The sequence below is a fragment of the Leptonotus elevatus genome, chromosome 19 (genome assembly GCF_054856555.1).
Source record: "Leptonotus elevatus isolate MCC_2025b chromosome 19, RoL_Lele_1.0, whole genome shotgun sequence".
Taxonomy (NCBI): Eukaryota; Metazoa; Chordata; class Actinopteri; order Syngnathiformes; family Syngnathidae; genus Leptonotus; species Leptonotus elevatus.
Genome location: NC_141257.1, coordinates 6,720,814 through 6,739,075, shown reverse-complemented (window position 1 = coordinate 6,739,075; position 18,262 = coordinate 6,720,814). Strand labels below are relative to the sequence as shown.

Here is an 18,262-nt window from a genome sequence, read left to right as displayed (position 1 = left end):
CTTTAGCTAATGCTAAATGCTATCTTTGTTGCACATACACGTGGCTCAAATTATTGGCTTGCTGACTGATCAAAAAAATATATAATAGCGGGGATGCTGGGACGGGACCTGCATAAAGGTGCGACAAAACAATGGGGCTGGTGAAATCTTGCTGGAAAAGACTGTACCGTTTAATCTTGGACGTCTGGCCACTGCAGATACAGTGGATATAAAACTTCCACACTCCCCTGTTCAAATATCAGATTTTTGTGATACAAAAAGATGAGACCATGTCTAACTCAAAAAGTATTTTTTAACGTGGAATTGGTCTGTACAGTGGCAACATTCTTGAGAAGTCAAAGAGCACCGCAGTAGTCATCTGAAAGCAAACTATTGCTCAGCAAAATTCATACTTTGGTCCACAAGTGGTCCACGGTGACCCTCAAATAGACTGTAGGACTCATTGGTCGAAGTTTCGACAAGTTCTTAAAAAGCTTCCATCACAAAAGAGTACAAAACAGTTCTGGCTTATACTACACCCAATGCCAATGAGGGTCTAAAAATGGTTTGCACAATTACTCAAATATTCATGTTGTAAATTGTTTCAGATCTCAATGAATATTTGTTCACGGTGTCACTAAGTATCATTTTAATCGTCCACACACAGTTAAAGATGAAGCATCTGGATACGCTTTCAATCAGTCAGTAATCCACATCTGCCCGTGAACTGTTTGCTGTGCCTGCAGTCATTTAAACGTCCGTAATTACTCCACTGGTGCCCTAAGACGCATGTGTCTTTACTAATGTCTGTGATAATGCTGTTAGCTAAAGGATACCTTTACAGTATGTCAATTTAAAAGTCATAGTAAAAGCTTTATTTATTTATGTATTTATTTATTTACAAGGACAACAGTGGCACACCATTGCAGACCACAAGGACATTTTTGACAAGAATTTTTATTGTAGTACCCTCGTGAGGATAAGCAGTTTAGATAATGGATTGAATGGATTGATGTCTTATAATTTATACAGATTTGACATTTTATTAAGTTTCTTGGAAGTTCAGAAAGGAGTTTCTCTATATCAACACTGGTAAATATATAAGGCAGATTTTAGTGACCTGCTGATGTATATTGTAGACAACCAAATTTCTGGTTCATGGAAATAACAAAAAGAATATTGATGGGCGGAGGTTCTGGGGTATAAGCGGATATGTTTGCATATTCATGAAGAAGTAACATTAGCTATTCATTCTCCAGCTCAATAAAGGATCCAAGCAGAAGAGGTTTGGGAGTGTGCGCCACTTTGAAATGTTCTTAGACACAAGCTTGTTACCAAAATACAATTGGACTAATCAAAGAAAGCTTTGTCCAGAAGTTTTTTTCGCTTCAGCATCCGGAATTGTCAGGATGACACCACCTCAAAGGATGCACTTCATTATCTTTGTAAAGAGAGATTGAAAAACAAACATTTCTTGGATCTTATTAGTACAACGGCGTATTAGGGCCACGTATAAATATTTTTTTCCCAAGGGGGGGGGGGGGGGGGGGGTGATATTCCGAGGAAAAAAATCGTAAATTTGCCACTTTGTAAAATGGCAAATTTGCGAGAGAAAAAACTCAGAAACTTACGACAAATACACGTAGTGTAGCTCGTTGGTGATTAATCAAAAAATTCAAAGGCAGGACGGATACGGATTCATTCCTAATTTAAACTTTAATCGTCATACACGGCAGCTAGAGCAACAACACCCCTAACCAATCAGAAGCTAGCATGCATTAGGTAAATGCAAGTGAATGACAGAGAGCGGCAGATTCGACGAACTTGTACAAAAACATACCAAAATGTTTGACTGTGTAAATAATTCTGGAAACATAAATGTACAAGTAAATATTTATTTATAACAAATTAACTTAAATGCTTGATCCTCAGGGTGTGGACCTTCGCAAAGCGAGGCGTCTTTGTCGCCGGCTGTACCCAACGCTTCAAAGTGCAAATGCTTAACATGATATGGTTAATCTCTGCTAAAGCAATTACTATCTCCTTATTTGAAAACCTGACTGAAAAGTACATCTGAGTAGTATGATACGTGTATTTATCGTACGTTTCTGAGTTTTTTTCCTCGCAAATGTGCACGTTATTTTCTTGGAAAACCCTCCCCCACCACCCCCTCTGGAAAAAATATATTTATATGTTGCCCTAATACGTACATTACAATCAGGTATTTCTAATAATGATCTCAGTCATTATTTAACTTTATTTATGTATTTAACTGTAGCAAAAAAAAAGCCACATATGGGATGCCTAATGGATATCCCAAAAAGAGATGAGGTTATTACACCTGCCTTTTTAATTCTGCACAAAAGACCGAGACACATAAAAAAACCTTTGGCTGAAGTGTGGGAGCAAACACAAGCACAATGTGAAGACAAAGGCGTTGTGTCAAAACCGCTCGTTGGTGTCAGGACGCATTAAGACAGTAGTTGGCGCCCGCTTCTGTTGTCTGCTAAACTAAAATTATACCCAACAGCTGTGTGTACGTGCGTCAGGCCGAGAAGCACAGTTTTTTTCTTAAGTCAAACTGACACAGTGAATGTCACGACGACTGGTTATCGCAATGCCACCTCGTCACCCTTTGCTTGCAGGGGTTTATTTGAGTGGCATTGCAGCAATAATTGCTATCCTTTTGTAATCTTGCCACACAAACACGTCATTTACATAATGTGCATAGCCATGTGCATCACCTTGGGACTGGCAGGTGTGTGTAGCCTAAAACAAAATAAGTATGCACATGCAGGGGCATAAAATGAATGTATATATATATATATATATATAACATTATTTTCTTATGCATGCCCATTTTTTTGAGGCAACTACACCTAAACTCATCATTTTCTACAAAAATGTTGTTTTTTGTGGTGTGTTAAGGGATGTGAAAGGACGTACAAATGAAAGTACTAAATATAGGGGAGGAAATGTTTCCCCAAAAATGACTTGCAATTGTGTGGAAATGGCTTGCGAGTCTCTCTGTGATATACTGGCTTGCGTCACCTCGAGATAGAAGATTTATGATGCTCAAGCACAACAAATAATGAAGGTACGAGAGAGTGGAATAAGATTGCGCTTTAGCTGTCTGACTTTTTGGGAATGTTATTGACAAGAGGAAATTAACTGTTATTGTCCTATTGAGTTTTGCAAAGCCGATAAAACATGAAATGTGCTGTGATACTAATAAACACAGATAAACTTTACAATGTGTTTGAGGACTATCCTGTTTGCATAATAATCCTGAAAGAAAGAAAAAAAAACATAGCTGCAAACCATTGGAATAAGATCCAGTGAAATGTATTGATTACATGTCAATCACTGCAACATCCTTTCATTGTATCTTGGTGTGTATGCCTGGAATAGCAAATTAGCTTTCACGCACAATTTCAGTTGCCTTCTTAAATCACTTTTCATCAGTTTTACTGTCAACACGGTGCATCCATTACTGCTATTTTCTGCACGTCTTAATCACTTTAACAGTTCATGTATAAATTATCACAGCGCAGGGTTGTTTTTGTTCTCATGATCAGCTATTAGTGGTTCATGTGCAGTGGAAAAATGGTCTCAATACAAGATTGAAGAAGAGAAAAGTAATCAAGGACATATTAAATTGAGACAGAGCTGTCAAAATTAATCGATTAATCGACAAGTAATTGATAATCAAATTAGTAAACAACTGTTTTAATAATCAAGTAATTGGTTGAAGCCTTTTTTTTTTAATGTAAAATTGTCCAAATACTCTGATTTCAGCATATTAACACTAATTGTTCACTGATTTCTGTAGTCCTTGATGAAAGAAGACTGATTATCCAATGTGTTTAATCAAAATAAGACTTTTTCAAACATCTGTTTTTACTTTGTAAAACAATGACCGAACCGGTAACATAGTAGATCAATCCCCCCTCTTTTTTTTTTTTTTTTTTAAATCACTATACAAATACAAAGTACGTAATAAACACCAATCACTGGCTAACAAACTGTAATCAGGGGAAAAATGTTTTTGTAATACACTTTAATGCAAAATGAAAATGAATCAGATTACTCGATTAATCGATTGAATAACCGATAGATTAATCGATTCTAAAAAACGTTTTGTCCGATTTTACCTGAACTTTAACAAAAATGACTTGTTCCAAAGATACATTCGATTCAATATGGTACGGCTCAGTAGAGGGTATTGTGCAATATATATTTTTTTCTCACCTTACATGCATTTCAATGAACGTTTAATAGATCATGAAATATTATTGCATAAACTATATAATAATGTATAAGAGATGTTGCACATCAATGGGTCACAAGTTATCTGAAAAAAAACCCCCCTGTTTGTTGAATTTAATAGCAACTAACAACATTTATACACTTAAAATCTTCAAGATTTAATACATTGGTGGACCATAACCTTAAAATAATATATAAGGCTCATCACCAAATCAAAGCGTATTTTGTTCCACCCTGAATGCTAATATTTATTAACGGCATGCTTTGAAAGGATGTTGGCAGCTAATAAAGCTCCATTGTCACGGTGTTGCCATCTTTCCATTCTCTCTCTGATGCGCCATCAACCTCTACGCCCTCACTTTAATCTCCTCAATGCCGTGTCGCTTCTATTTTTCTCTCCTGATTTCATTGCCTCCCCCCTACGGCTTTTTTCCTTTCCCGTCATTAGTATAATGTCCGAGTTCTCCACAACCGAGGAACATGGGGAACATTTAACCAGTGACCGGCAGCAATTAATGCTGCTGACCTGCTGCGCCAAATTCTGCCCGTGACCAGATTTCAGCAGGCTGCACGCCGCATTTCAAACAAACAGCAGATGGAGACGGATGTTAACGATGGCGTGTAATGCACGGAGGTGAGCGTTTCGCAACATTTTTCTCCGACTTATTCGGGGAGCTTTAGGACACGCACACTTGCACAAAAGCAGACGTGCGCTCACTGGAAGTCGCAGAGCCCACCAGCGTTGCATTAGTGCGCTGACAAAGCTCATTTAGGTCTGCTGGTGATGAAAGGACTGCCGAGCCCCATCCCACTGAGCTTCATGAAAACGTTGTGACAACGCAGAGCGATCCACTTAAGAGGTGCATAGTGGCCCTCGGGGGGTGGTAGCCCTCTTTGGTCACTCTGTCAACCGTTGTGAATGTGAGCGGCACACTAAACACTTGAGCCACGTCCCTCCATGCTCCTCAAGGCTTATATATGGAGGACACCAAGCTATACGCTGAGGTTGCAGTGATGTGACCCGAGTTCAGCAACTGTTGAGGGGGTTTGCGCTTAAAGAGATTCTATATAGCAATATACGTTGCATTTACTGACTACGTTTACATGCAGTCAATAACCCTTTTTTAAATCCCAAATATTGGAAATATTTGGGTTTTGTAAGGCCATGCAAACACGCGCAATAACCCATATATGTTCTTACTCGGCATACTTTGCACTTCTGTGCATGCGCTGTAGGGTCATGCGCTGTAAGAACGGGTTGGTTGTTAGGTTGAGTTTAGGGTGAGGCTACGGTTAGAGTTCAGTTTGCATAGAGGCAGCTATACGGGTATGCTGATATGACAGAACACCGGTCGTCTGTCCTTCCTTCCTTCCCTCAGTCTCTCCTTCGGTCCCTTGAGGTCTCCCTGATTTTTTATTTGTATTTTTTGGATTTGTTGGAATTTAGATGTTTTTTGGGTTGGGGAAGAATTCTGGTGGGTGGCCCGGTCGGTGCTGGATTTCACCTTCCTTGGTTTTCTTTGGTCCCCTCGGGTCTCCTGACAGCGGTGTTCGGTTTAGGTGAACGGTATGGGATTTTTTCTAATAGGTTTTTGGTGAGCTAACAAATACACGCACGCACGCACGCACGCACGCACGCACGCACGCACGCACATACACATACTCACCCACATACAAAAAAATAAATAAAGAAATAAATATATATAAAAATATATAAATAAAAAATAAAAATATAAAAAAAAAAAAGATAAAGAACAATACTGAGCTCTTTAAAAAAAAAAGAAGGAAAAAAAAAAAAAAAAAGAACACCGGTGTAAACAAACATGACGCTCGCAACAAAGAAGCACACTTCTGGAGTGAGAAGGAAACGACTGCTTTATTTAGTATAATGTCTTTAATTGGATGAAATAAGTTAAAAGCGGAAATTACATTATTTATAGAATTGCATTGACCGCACATCGCGGTCCGAACAGGATATTCCGATCGAGCACAAATGACCATGTAAACGAGAGTAACCAGTCACGCATGTAAACATTTTACCTCAATTGTATCACAAACCAGAATTCTGACCTTAACCCCAATATTGAGTGCATGTAAATGTAGTCATCGTGTGCTGTAAACCACCCTTAAAAACAAATGAAGTGCACTCGAATACATTTGCAACTTGTTGCCTTTGCTGCTATGGCATGACCTTTTATTACATTAATGAAAAAATGCAGACCTCTTTAGTAACACGCTGACAGATGGAAATGGCATCATTTACAAAACACCATCTTGGATTAATTACCTGAAGGAGTGCTCTTCATGCTGAATCCCTACGGGAACTGACTGATCTGGTTCATAATGAGGCCCGCTCATTACAATGACATCTCCTCATGGCTCATCATGACAACTTCGAGGAAGCAAATGAAAGTGCTGAGTTCAGATTTAGTCTGTTATCAATATCAGGTGAAAGCTGACAAACCACTGTGATATACAGTGTTCCATCGTTTATCACTGGGGTTCCGTTCCCAAAAATACAAAAAAATTAATTTGTGAAATCCGCGCAGTTGTCAGCTTTATTTTATTTATTATTTATTGTATAAACTGTTTTCCGAGACAGGCATTAACATTTTCTCACGTTTTCCTGAAACGGTAAGGCTGCAAAAGGTGAACCACATTATACACATAATATATATTAGGCTTTACACAATCAGGATTTTTTGTTCCTATCACCGAAGATAGAGCACAATCATGGAGCAATATATCTATTTAAAAACTCAAACTGCAAACAACGATAAAGGAAGGGAACTATATCGTCTTAAATGAGTCATATACAGTACTGTATCCCAATCTGGGCCAATATATCAAGATAAAGGGCTACATGACTTGTTAGCGTATACTGTTCCCCACTCAAACCGCTTTACTGCCTAACAAAGAGAAACATTACCCCCATCTTCATTAAATATCTCTCACTATATATTAATTGGCTTTGCAGCTATAGTAGCTCAACATCTCCAGAGAAGACGCTGTGGTGGGAGAAGATGATTCTTGCCACTGCTTTTCTCTTAGCCTCCATCGACTTTGTACCACAGGCTTTCAACTCCCTCGCTTTATTCCCCTCGATTCATCTCAGTACCATCTATGCTCGAACGGCGTCTTTCTGTATACACACTAGATGTACAGTAGCATACGGTTAGGCGGCCTGCATGCATATTGAGTATTTGTGTGTGGGTGTCACACTGCAACCATGGAACGCATTTGCACGAGTTTCTTAAGCTTAAAAAAGAAAATCAATTATATTCCTGGAAATCAATGTTGGATGTTGTTGGAGAATCAGGTAACTCAAAAACAGCTTTTGTTTTTATCAAGTGCTGCACGTAACCTAAAAAAACAACACATCTTTATTTTTGTGCCGGGGCAATTCCGGTTTACAGGCAGAAGTGCCAACTTCATATTATCCGCAACTAGAGATCTTCCTGCAGTTACAGGAAGTCCTCAAGTTACGCGACCTATGTCGTTTCGACTTTACGGCACCTGTGCCTCTTCTTCTTTTGTTAATTTCCCACTGTAATCGCGCCGTTTTAAAGTTATTTAAAGTTGTGTTGTTGTTTCTTCCAACAACGGCCGTCCATCGGCGCAGGTCGGCTCGCCATCAGGCGCGTCACATTTCCGTGTTTAGGTTTCCATTATCTCCGCTTTGCCATCCGTCAGCAATGAATTTTCCGTGCGGAAACACGAGATATTGGTAACTAAGTTATAAATAACTAAGTCGAAATTCGGGTTACATCGCCAGCGTAGCAACGGAACTCATCCATAACTCGAGTACTCCTTGTACTTACAAACGTACTTTGCATGCATCGATCTCTCGCATTGTCTCCAGCCAGTCAGTTATTTTTTCGCCATTTGGGGTTAGACCGATGTGGTCGTATTTATTGGAGGACTGTCTCACCGAACCGGTATCATAGTACACCGTCAATCCCTTTTTCTTTTTTTTTTTTATCACTAAACGAATACAAAGTACGAAATAAACACTGGTTAATAAACAGTAATCAGTGAAAAAATACTTTTGTAACACAATTTAATGCAAAATGAAAATGAATCTGATTAGTCGATTAATCGATTGAATAATCGATAGATCAATCGATTCTAAACATATTCGGCAGTGACAAATAGGGCCCAGGGTGTCTCTGAAAAGTTCTAGTCCTGGAGTCTGTTTCAATTCTAATTCCCTATCATGTCGACTGGACTTTCCCCAACGATGAGCCAGGAACTGTCAGATGCTCAGGTCAGTGCGAGAAGGCGTGTTGTCATGGTGACAAACAGCATGATCTCTTTATAGAAGGGCTGGTTGATTGACCACCAAAGGGTCTTGCCATCCCCGGAGAGTGATCACCGATATGTTAATGATCATACTGGCCTTGTTGATGTTCTTCTGCCTCCATTCTGATAGTCCCGACTCCCCTCGGCCCACTACCTTCCCCCTCATCGCCGAGCAGTATCGATCGCTTCGATCGTGGCAGACAATGGCAGAGCATTGTTTGCCATGAGATAATTGTCCCATCATTGGTGAGGTGATGAACAATCCATTCCTGTCCGCATGTTTCATTAATGTGATGTGTGACCTGTCCCGTCTATAAGAAGAACGAGTCAGATTGTGCAACAGCACAACTGGTGGTTATTGATTGAAATAGGCTTCTTTGCAGGAGGTTAGATTATTATACTATACATATTTTAGCATATCTGCCTTGTTTTTTTTCATAAACCTAATAAAAAAATCACAGGCTGTAAATTTTTTTAAATTATTTTATTAAAGCAAATGCATCGGAATGTTATTATGGTCGCTCCAAATCACATTCTACTATCGTGAAAGTGTTCAGAAATATAATATTCATCACATCGATCTCATGCCGGTCATTTGCAAGAGGAAATGAGTTGTTGCTTTTTTACGATCACGGTGTTCCACAATTGGATCAGTGTCATTTTGAAAATGTATTTTTATTGGTCCGTAGTTTGAGATGAATTGCCATGAAATGAGGAATAAACTAAATGAGGAAACGTTTCCCATCTGCTTCTCTGAGATATATATATATATATATATATATATATATATATATATATAAAAATGTCTTTGTAGCATTTGCTGCCATTAAACCTCCCGACAGCAATACATATCCCAAAACAACACACTCTTCTGATGTCCCGAGGCAAAGCTGTGCACCTGACAGTTAAGTCACAGTGATGACAGATCCGGTTGACTTGCATTACGAAACCCCGTCTGGTTCTCAAGAGAATTTAGTCAGAAAATTATTTAAGCATTAAAAGTATTTTCTTAAAGTTATATAAAGGCCAATAAACTAACCTTCCAGGTGACTTCACTTGAGATTTTTTGTTCCCATTGATCAAATTTAAACACTGGGTACTTTAATTTAAGCTTTGTTTGTATCAATGATATATAATATATGCAGAAAACACATTTCTTGCAACACAATATTGTATCTGCGGTCTCCACTTGTCGACCTACTGTATCATTTTCATATTCTGAAGCAAGCCACTTTAAATATTTTGTTGTCGAATCAGTCATCTGCAATTCTGTTTACATTAATCACAGTTAAAGTTTTAATTATTGATTTAATTTCAAATAGCATGACAAATCCAAATCGTCAACCCCCGAAGTGCCAGTCGCCCGTCAGTGTGCAAAGCCTGAGGAAAATCCTCAGCATATTTACCCTTCATTTTTTTTTTCTCTTTTTTATAAAGAGCTCAGTATTGTTCATTCGGAAATGTCATCATCACAGCATATTTACCCTTCAATTAGTAATGATGTTTTTTTTTTTATCCAACGAGATTAAGCACATTTTAAAATGTTGAAATATTTCCTTTAGTATGATGAAAAAAGCTGGAGGTGCTTATACTTTGTGCCACTGTATCATATTGTGCCTAAGGTCACTGTACCTAAGAAGGTTTTAGTTTGAGAGGAAGCAAAGGCAGCACTTTGTTCACTCTCAAACTAAAAAAAATGTTTAAAAGACCTTAAAGGTATGTGATAAAAGCTACGTTTTTAACCTGGATTTAAAAGCATTTACACTTGGGACTGACTTCACTTCTGTTGGCAGCTTATTCCGTTTGTGTGCAGCATAACAGCTAAATGCAGCTTCACCATGTTTAATTCAAATTTTTGGTTCCACTCGTTGGCCCAAGTCTGTAGTGTTCAATCAGCAAAGCCAAAAACATTCAGATTGTTTTTGTTTTTACCACTTTATTTCACTTTTTTCCCCTCATGCATTTCATCTGACTGTAACTAATCACGGCTTGTTGTAATTTACAATTGATGATATTTTTTTTTTGTTTTATTGAAAGGGCAGCTATGGCATGTGAAATGATTTCAATGACCTGCCTAAAGGGCATGAATTAGAAACCATGTGCAAGTCCAAGCTATGAGCGTGTAAGCTGCCATTCACACTCCAAATAGTGCACTTACTTTCAGTACATGTGGAAAATAATTTGTTTTGCAAGAGAGAAATGCAGATTAGGCGAGTCTGACAGTCCCTTTGTGCTTCAAAATGTCACCGATGAACATAATTAAATGCCAAGTTTTAAGAGGCTATTTCTAGCCGTACAGCCCGTAATACAGCACGAGCCACCTCTACACCAACAACAAGAACTCAATCTTGCAGGTTGTCCGCAAAGTTTTAAAAAGTGTGAATGGTAGTACATTTTACGAGGTACTCAATCTTAGAAATGTGGCAAAAAGTTAATTTGGTTAAGTTCACATATGTTGATTGTGTATGATTCTGTTCAAACAGTTCTTTAACTCATTCAAAGCACGTTTATTCTGACTCGTCAAAACTTCCTCAGCCTTATGCCTCCATTGCATAAAGCCCTCAATTTGTCTCAATCACTTCACTAATTAGACATTTGCTGCATGCGTCATTTAGATAATAGACTGTTAACACATGATTATTTGTCAACATGCAATCACTAAAATGGAGTGAAAAATTGGCTCTGAGCTCGATACATAAGAGTGCCTTTGCAAATCGCGCTAATTACAGGGCATTATGCCATTAAGCAAATTTGCTCTCAAAAGACCTTTCAGCCAGACTAAAATGTGACATTTTTGAGTCCCCGCTAGTTTGTGACGAGTTTACTCTGTGACGATAATGAAGGCGTGACCCGAACGGAGTAATAAAACAGGTTGAATATCACACTTCGTTGTTTGCGACACAATTATGTCGACGTGTGCTAATTGAGCGTGAAGCAACAGATCCCAGGTGACCACAGACATCATTTGGGCCTCAATTAGATCAAATTTGACGTGCCATAGCTATGTTCTCTTTCACATTGTCACATAGTTCTAGATGTGTTAAGGGACTTCATTTAATTGAAGCACCGTGTCTTGTTCTCACAAGAGGTTAGTCTAAAGTCTTAGAAAAAAAATCAATTGTATTTTAAAGTAATCCAACAACATGATTTCCATATGCCTTCTGTTTCTTTTTAATACGTTTTTGAATTATTGAGATCCATTCTGCTTCGCCTCACTACGCACGGGTCCTCCACTCGTGCCAAGATCTCCACCATGAGTTGCAATTTTTTTTGTGACATGATCCTGACTAATGACACTGGAGAGTATGTGTGACTTGTTCTCTTGCACCTGGCTGCAGTGTTTGATACGGTCGCTCTCAGTCCCACTCTGCCCCGCTTTTGTATGGTGTTCCGCAGGGATCACTTTTGGGGCCCCTGCTGTTTTCATTGTATTTACTGCTCCTCGGTTTCATCTTAAACTCCTTCGGACTCATATGATTGCAGTGGACATGACATATTTGAATGTCTAAAACAAAAACAACGCATAATTTGGATAATGTCAACACTTGTGGTTCATGATTGCATCTTAGCTAACCAATCACAACCACAATTTGATTTGCATGATGTTCATGTCAAAAAGAAATACATCTATATATATAATCCAATGTATGTATGTAATGTTATGTAATCTATATGTAAATTTACAACACGTTACAGCCATACTATACTGGCGTCCACTATAAAAAAAATAAAAACATGAGATAACCCCCCAAAAAATTTCTTATGTGGGAAAAGAGTCAAAATCAGTAAAAAAATAAATAAATAAAAGCCCAGCAGTATAATGCGGGTTTGAAGGGGTTACGAAAACATGGTATTTCCTTTCTAAGTTCTAACTAAACAAACTAAAAACTAACTTATTGTATTTATGTCTAAATTTTACTTTGTGTACTTTGTGTTGTTTTTACAGTGCTGCATACATAAAATTGAATCTGTAGCAGAAGACAATAACTACATAAGTGACAAACGTTTTCTCTTTGACTTAGTTACGTTTACTTCTGTTCTGTTTTTGATCCTCTTTGGGAAAAACTTGCAGCTACTGTCATTCAATGCCAACCTCCTCAAGCCTATTGTGACATTTTGTTCAAATAGTTACCAAAATAGCTTATATACCAGTACGATATACGATACGATACGATAAAGTGATTCATTTCACAGTGTTTATTCAAATTTTCCATCTTTTTATAATGATGCGCACTGGTGAGATCCACACTATCTGCAGTTCTGGCCCAATGTCCCCACCCCCATAAATAAGATGGAGGAAAGTCCGCCGCTCATTTTGAGCTTTCTAATTTCAGTCAAATTAGGTTTAATGCTCAACCCAGCATGAGCTGAGGCCTCTATTGGATCAATGACCTCTGAGCCGTCGTAATCTCTTGCATTGATGGCTCACCTCATTGATCATTATGCCAGCATTAACTAATCAAACACAACTGTGGTAAACAAACAGAAAATAGAGACATACCCAAAAGTTTGGTCCCTCAGGAAAGACCCAAAATGATGTGAAGAAAAATATATAAACTGAAATCCTCTTTGGAAGAGAATATCAAATCATAAGATTGCTTAATATTTCACTGGCTTGATGAAATATGCATTGTAGCCCAGAATGGAGAAGGGAGGAAAAATGCAATGATTTGGATGCATTATGTATGAGAGAAGTCCGCTGGCAAAAAAAAATAAAAATGACACTGCACTGTTGAATAATCACTATTTCACCGTCACTGCAGCACAGTGAAATGTCGTTGTGGGTGCGCATCACTCAAGCACAAACAGTCTGCTTTTTTTTTTTTTCTAAGGGCTGCACATCATCCAGATGTTGTCTAATGTACTAAATGAACTTTCTGCTTCACTTACATGCGTGTGTGTGATCCAAATATTAGACCAATTAAAATTTTTGAACAGCATTTTAATGAAATGGGCAACACAAATTTAAAAAAGAGAAGACAACATGAAGCAATTAAAATCTCACATTTTACACACATGTTCTAACTGTTATTTGCCAGGATTTAAATCATATTTGGGAAATATGTTGAGATATGTATCAAATGTTTTTGCTGAAAGGGAAGGGAATAATAATTGGCAAGGTGTACTCCATTTGTAGCCCGAAGTCGTACAGTATAGGCAAATGAGGACAAGCAGTTGTGAAAAATGGATGGTGGGTTCATGGATTTAATAGATTTTTTTTTCCTATGGTCAATCAATTAAACACAACCAAATGCCTATCCTTTCATTTTACTTCTGATGAATATGTAGTTATTTCTGGTTCCATTATATGAAAGAGGACAGACTCTCTTTTCTTTGGCACCTGCAATTAATTTTCTGCTCAAATTGTGCTTCAATTACTCTACTACTACTATTTTAATAGTATATTGTGTGAACGAGTGAACCGCATTTTGGAACAGTCAAAATTTCAATTAGAAAAACTAAAATATGTATTTTCTTTGTGAAAATTGTCAGGCGTCCATGTCGTGTCCATCAGCAAAGGTTGAATTAGTCTTTTTCTTTGTTGAATTTGTTGAGACTATTTAAAAAACAAACAAACTTGAATCCGGTATGACAGTATATCTATCTATCTATACACACACACACACACATTGGAGCTGCCAAATGATTACATTTTTAAATCAGATTTATCACATCTTAGAATTTTCAGCAATTACAATTAATAGCTTAATTAAAAGGCTTTCTATCAAAAAAATGTGCCCGCTAAATTTGAAGAGCACCTGTTATGTGTTAATTCTTTCGACATTTAAGGTTCTGAGTACGTCTTCAACATTTTTTGATCAACTGCACACTCTCATCTTCCTCTTTTTTTTCTAATCAGTTAATTACTGGAAACGGAGAAACAAATCCCTGGGGAAAAACACAGGGGAAAATCCAAAATATGGAGAAAAAAAAATAACAAATGGAAAAAAAATTAAATGTGTGAGTACATGGGTGCTCAACTGCAACCAATGTTGTTATTGAGGCGATGTGCAGGGAGGAGTAGTGTAATTCGATGTAGCAGGTCTATCCTTGGGCGAGGCCGTGTTCCGGGACAAATTTCCTTTCCAGTACACTATTGAATGTTTTACAAGAGTGACTTTTCACAGTGTGATCTCAACTCTGCTTCTCCCACAGACCTGGATGAATGAACTTATCTTGTCGTTGCTTCCTGGAGGCTGGCGCTGCCCCAACAAACAGCCACAGGACTAGCAAGGTAAGCTTTCCACTTCTTACACGACCATCCCTCCCTAAACGTTTCTAAATCGAGAACAGCTTTTCAATTGGCCTTTCACTGACTTTACAAGGTTTCTGTGGGTCATTAAAAACCTTTAAAAGACATTAAAAATGCTAAAAATTGCTAAAATGGCGCCCATTAAAAAGCATTAAATACAAAGTCCAGTGGCATTAAAATGTTATGGTTTATGGTTTTATGGTTTTATTGAACATATAAACATAAAGAAAACACATTACAAGTTTAAAATATAAATTGAAGTAAAAAAGAAAAAACAAGTATAAGAAGAAAGAAAAGAGTTTATATGTTTAAAAGCGGTAGGAGGAAGTTAAAAACGTATCTAGTCCTACCCCTTATTCATTTTAAATGCAATTGATGTAAACATATTGTTGTTTATGCTTTGTTTTGCATACAATGTTGTGCAAAGGAGTCACTATAACACAATTTACCAGTAATTAATGTGATCAAAATATATGTATTTGCGGGCACTGGTGACTAGTTGTAATTTAAAATAAACAAAATGGCCTGCAGTCTACGAGTTGCTTCATGTTCCAAATACAAATTGCTCTGAATTTGAAAATAAAATGTACTGTTCCTTTCACCAACATCCAACATGAAACAACAATGCCACCTAGTAGCAGAACATGACCTAAACACAAACTAAAAGTTACAACCACTTGTGTATTTCATAACTATATTTGTCTAATTTTATGTTAACTAACGAGTATGGAAAAACTTAAAACAAATATTTTATTCTACATTTAGAATAGATATAATGTGATTAATCGCTAGATTAAAAAAAATTATCGGCCGACAGCTCTAATATATAAACAGTGTATGCATATATGTATTTATCTGTATGTGTGTACAAAAAAGCCACCGCCCATTTTTAACTAAGTTTTACAAAAAGTTAGTGTCTGTATAATAAACACGCAAACTTCTGCTTTGGAGGGATATTATTTCTGACTCATGTTCCATGCCAGCTCTGACTAATATTTTTTGTGGCTATAGTGATGTGTGTGACATTAGCGGGACTGAGCTGTGCCTCATTGACATTCATGTATGCATTTGATGTCACACTGTCAAAAAATTTAAAACACTTGAGGGCAAACGCAGAGGAAAATATGAGAGAAATGAGAGGATGCCGGATTATTGATTGATTATCCTCACTGATGCCAATTTGCTTTGTAGTGCTATCCTGCAGCCACTTGTGCACATGTCTGTGGGAGTGATTAGCTCTGTGTGTACACTTTTGTGAGTCCATGCCTGCGGTGTAAATGTGTGTGTGACAGAAAACGAGCGAGCTCATAAATATCTATGTGTACTGTGTGCGTGTTGCATCACTGACATTCAAATACGAAATAATAAGGTGATGATTACGTTTGGATGCCGTTTGGATGAAAGACAAATATTGGCCCAGCTGTGACGTGCCTTTTACGCTGTCACTTTTATAGTTGGCAAAAAAGAGGGACCGTCTTGTTTGCTCTTACTCACAAGTTAAAAACAATATTTTTATTTGTGGAACCAAGGTATCGTCAAATTATTGTTTTTGTGTGTAAATGTATCCTCTGGTTGTTGTTGACTTAGAGTTACTATTTGGTATATTTCGGGTTACCAGATTATCAAAATTTAAAACTCGGACACTACAATTTTACTGAAAATCAAACAGACAATACAACCGCTTGTCCATCTGGAGTTAGTACTTAAGCTAATGCTAAATGTTATCTTGGTTGACAGTTCAACTGCACAAAACAAGCCAATGCACTCAACATTATTACATTTTTATTTATTTTTTTCCTCTGTTAAGCAGCTATTGGAGGAGGGGGGGGACGGGCGGGACACCGGGACACCGGGACAGAACCTGCATAAAAGTATCACAAAACAATAGATTTGGAGAAATCCGCCAGAACTCGGGACACAAGGCTCAAAACAGCGACTGTCCGCCGGGACTGGAGAAACAAGGCTCAAAACGGGACAGTCCCGGTCACCTTACTCCAGTTCTGTTTCTAACACAATTTATCCCCTTTTTCTTCATCCAAAAACGTGACCACACATTCCTCTCCCTACACATATGAACCCCACAAGCACTAAATTTCATCTCACTCGTGCCATGACAACAACCCGTGAAGAAAAACAAAACAAAACAAAAATCACAAACCAAGATAGATGTGCAGCGTTGGTTGATCTTCCCTCCGTCAGAGCCAAGGTTCTATGCAAGATCCATCACAGTGCGAACATGCAGTGAATTTATGAGTCACCCGTTCCACGCCATGAAATGTGGCACGCTTTGATCTTATGAGACTCCAGAAATGTACACAGTTAACTAATTAAGACTAAATCAGAATCAGATTTATTGGTCAAGTATGTACAAACACAAGGAATTTGTCTTCACAGTCACTTGTGGTGGACTTAAGTTTTTTCACGACAACAAAATCCATGCGCAATTATAGTTTAGCACAGCTTCATACTTAGCAATGCGCTTTATATTTTGCAGCTGCATATGAGGTACGCACTGTAACCAAAAAGCCAGTAGAAGAGCACTTTGTCAAAGCTGTCAGATGAAAAAAGGGGGTCGGTAGGTCTTAGAGTGAGGTGACAGAAAAGAGAGAGCAGAGATTGAAAAGAGTCTAATGGTTGCCCCTGAATGCTTCAGCCTTGTATTCCTTGTGTTCCTAAAGTGGCACTGCTGAACCAGAAAATGCTGCAACAATCACCTCGCAGCCTAACACAGATCGGGGCAGTGTAATTTGACACAAACAGTCGCCCTCGCAATTGTTGTGGAGCTTGATTCATCATTGGCTTCTTTAGTCCGGATCCCCGCTTGGCTGAGGTTCACGGCGAGAGCCGGGAAGGAACCGCATCCGAAATAGGAATTTAAATTATTTTGTAAATGACATGCCGTAAAGACAAAAGCAGGTTAATACGTCGCAGCGTAACGTCGAAGTCACCAGATTCCATGATACCGCGATGCCTCAGAGTGGTGTTTATAAGTATATGGGATATTGCGATCAATCCGGTTGGGTAGGAGCTTAAAAACTGACAACCCGTCATATTTATATCTTTCGTCACTTTTTCTGCACATAAAACCGTTGATATTTTTTCAGGAAAAAGTCAAATGTATATAACATTATACATTACTGCTTGTATGAATGTCCAATACCACAATTCTTCAAGTTGTAATGTTTAAAAAACAATTGTGAAAGCAGTGAAAAAGGGATATAAACCTCTCTATTGTAAAAAAAAAAAAAAACTTTATATAACTTGTCAAGTTGTTCCGTAATTTCCCGTGAATAACATGCATTTAAGGAGGGGAAAAAAAGATCCAAAATCTAGGGGGAGTTGTGTGTATTTATATTTTATTATTTTATTGCCTATTATTTATGTGCAACAATGTATATCTTCCTGAGAAATATCAGTTCAAGTAAAGTCAGGAAGTAAGTCATGAAGAGACAGAGGAAA

General features: G+C 37.9%; 1 long non-coding RNA gene across 3 annotated transcripts in view; it reads left to right on the top strand.

The window, feature by feature from the left end:
• LOC147157667 (uncharacterized) overlaps positions 1-18,262 on the top strand; it is a 102,252-nt gene that overhangs the window by 77,408 nt on the left and 6,582 nt on the right. For all 3 annotated transcript variants that reach the window (XR_015091072.1, XR_015091070.1, XR_015091071.1), the window contains exon 4: positions 14,707-14,785. This is a non-coding gene — a long non-coding RNA (uncharacterized LOC147157667). The remainder of the gene's footprint in view (positions 1-14,706; positions 14,786-18,262) is intronic.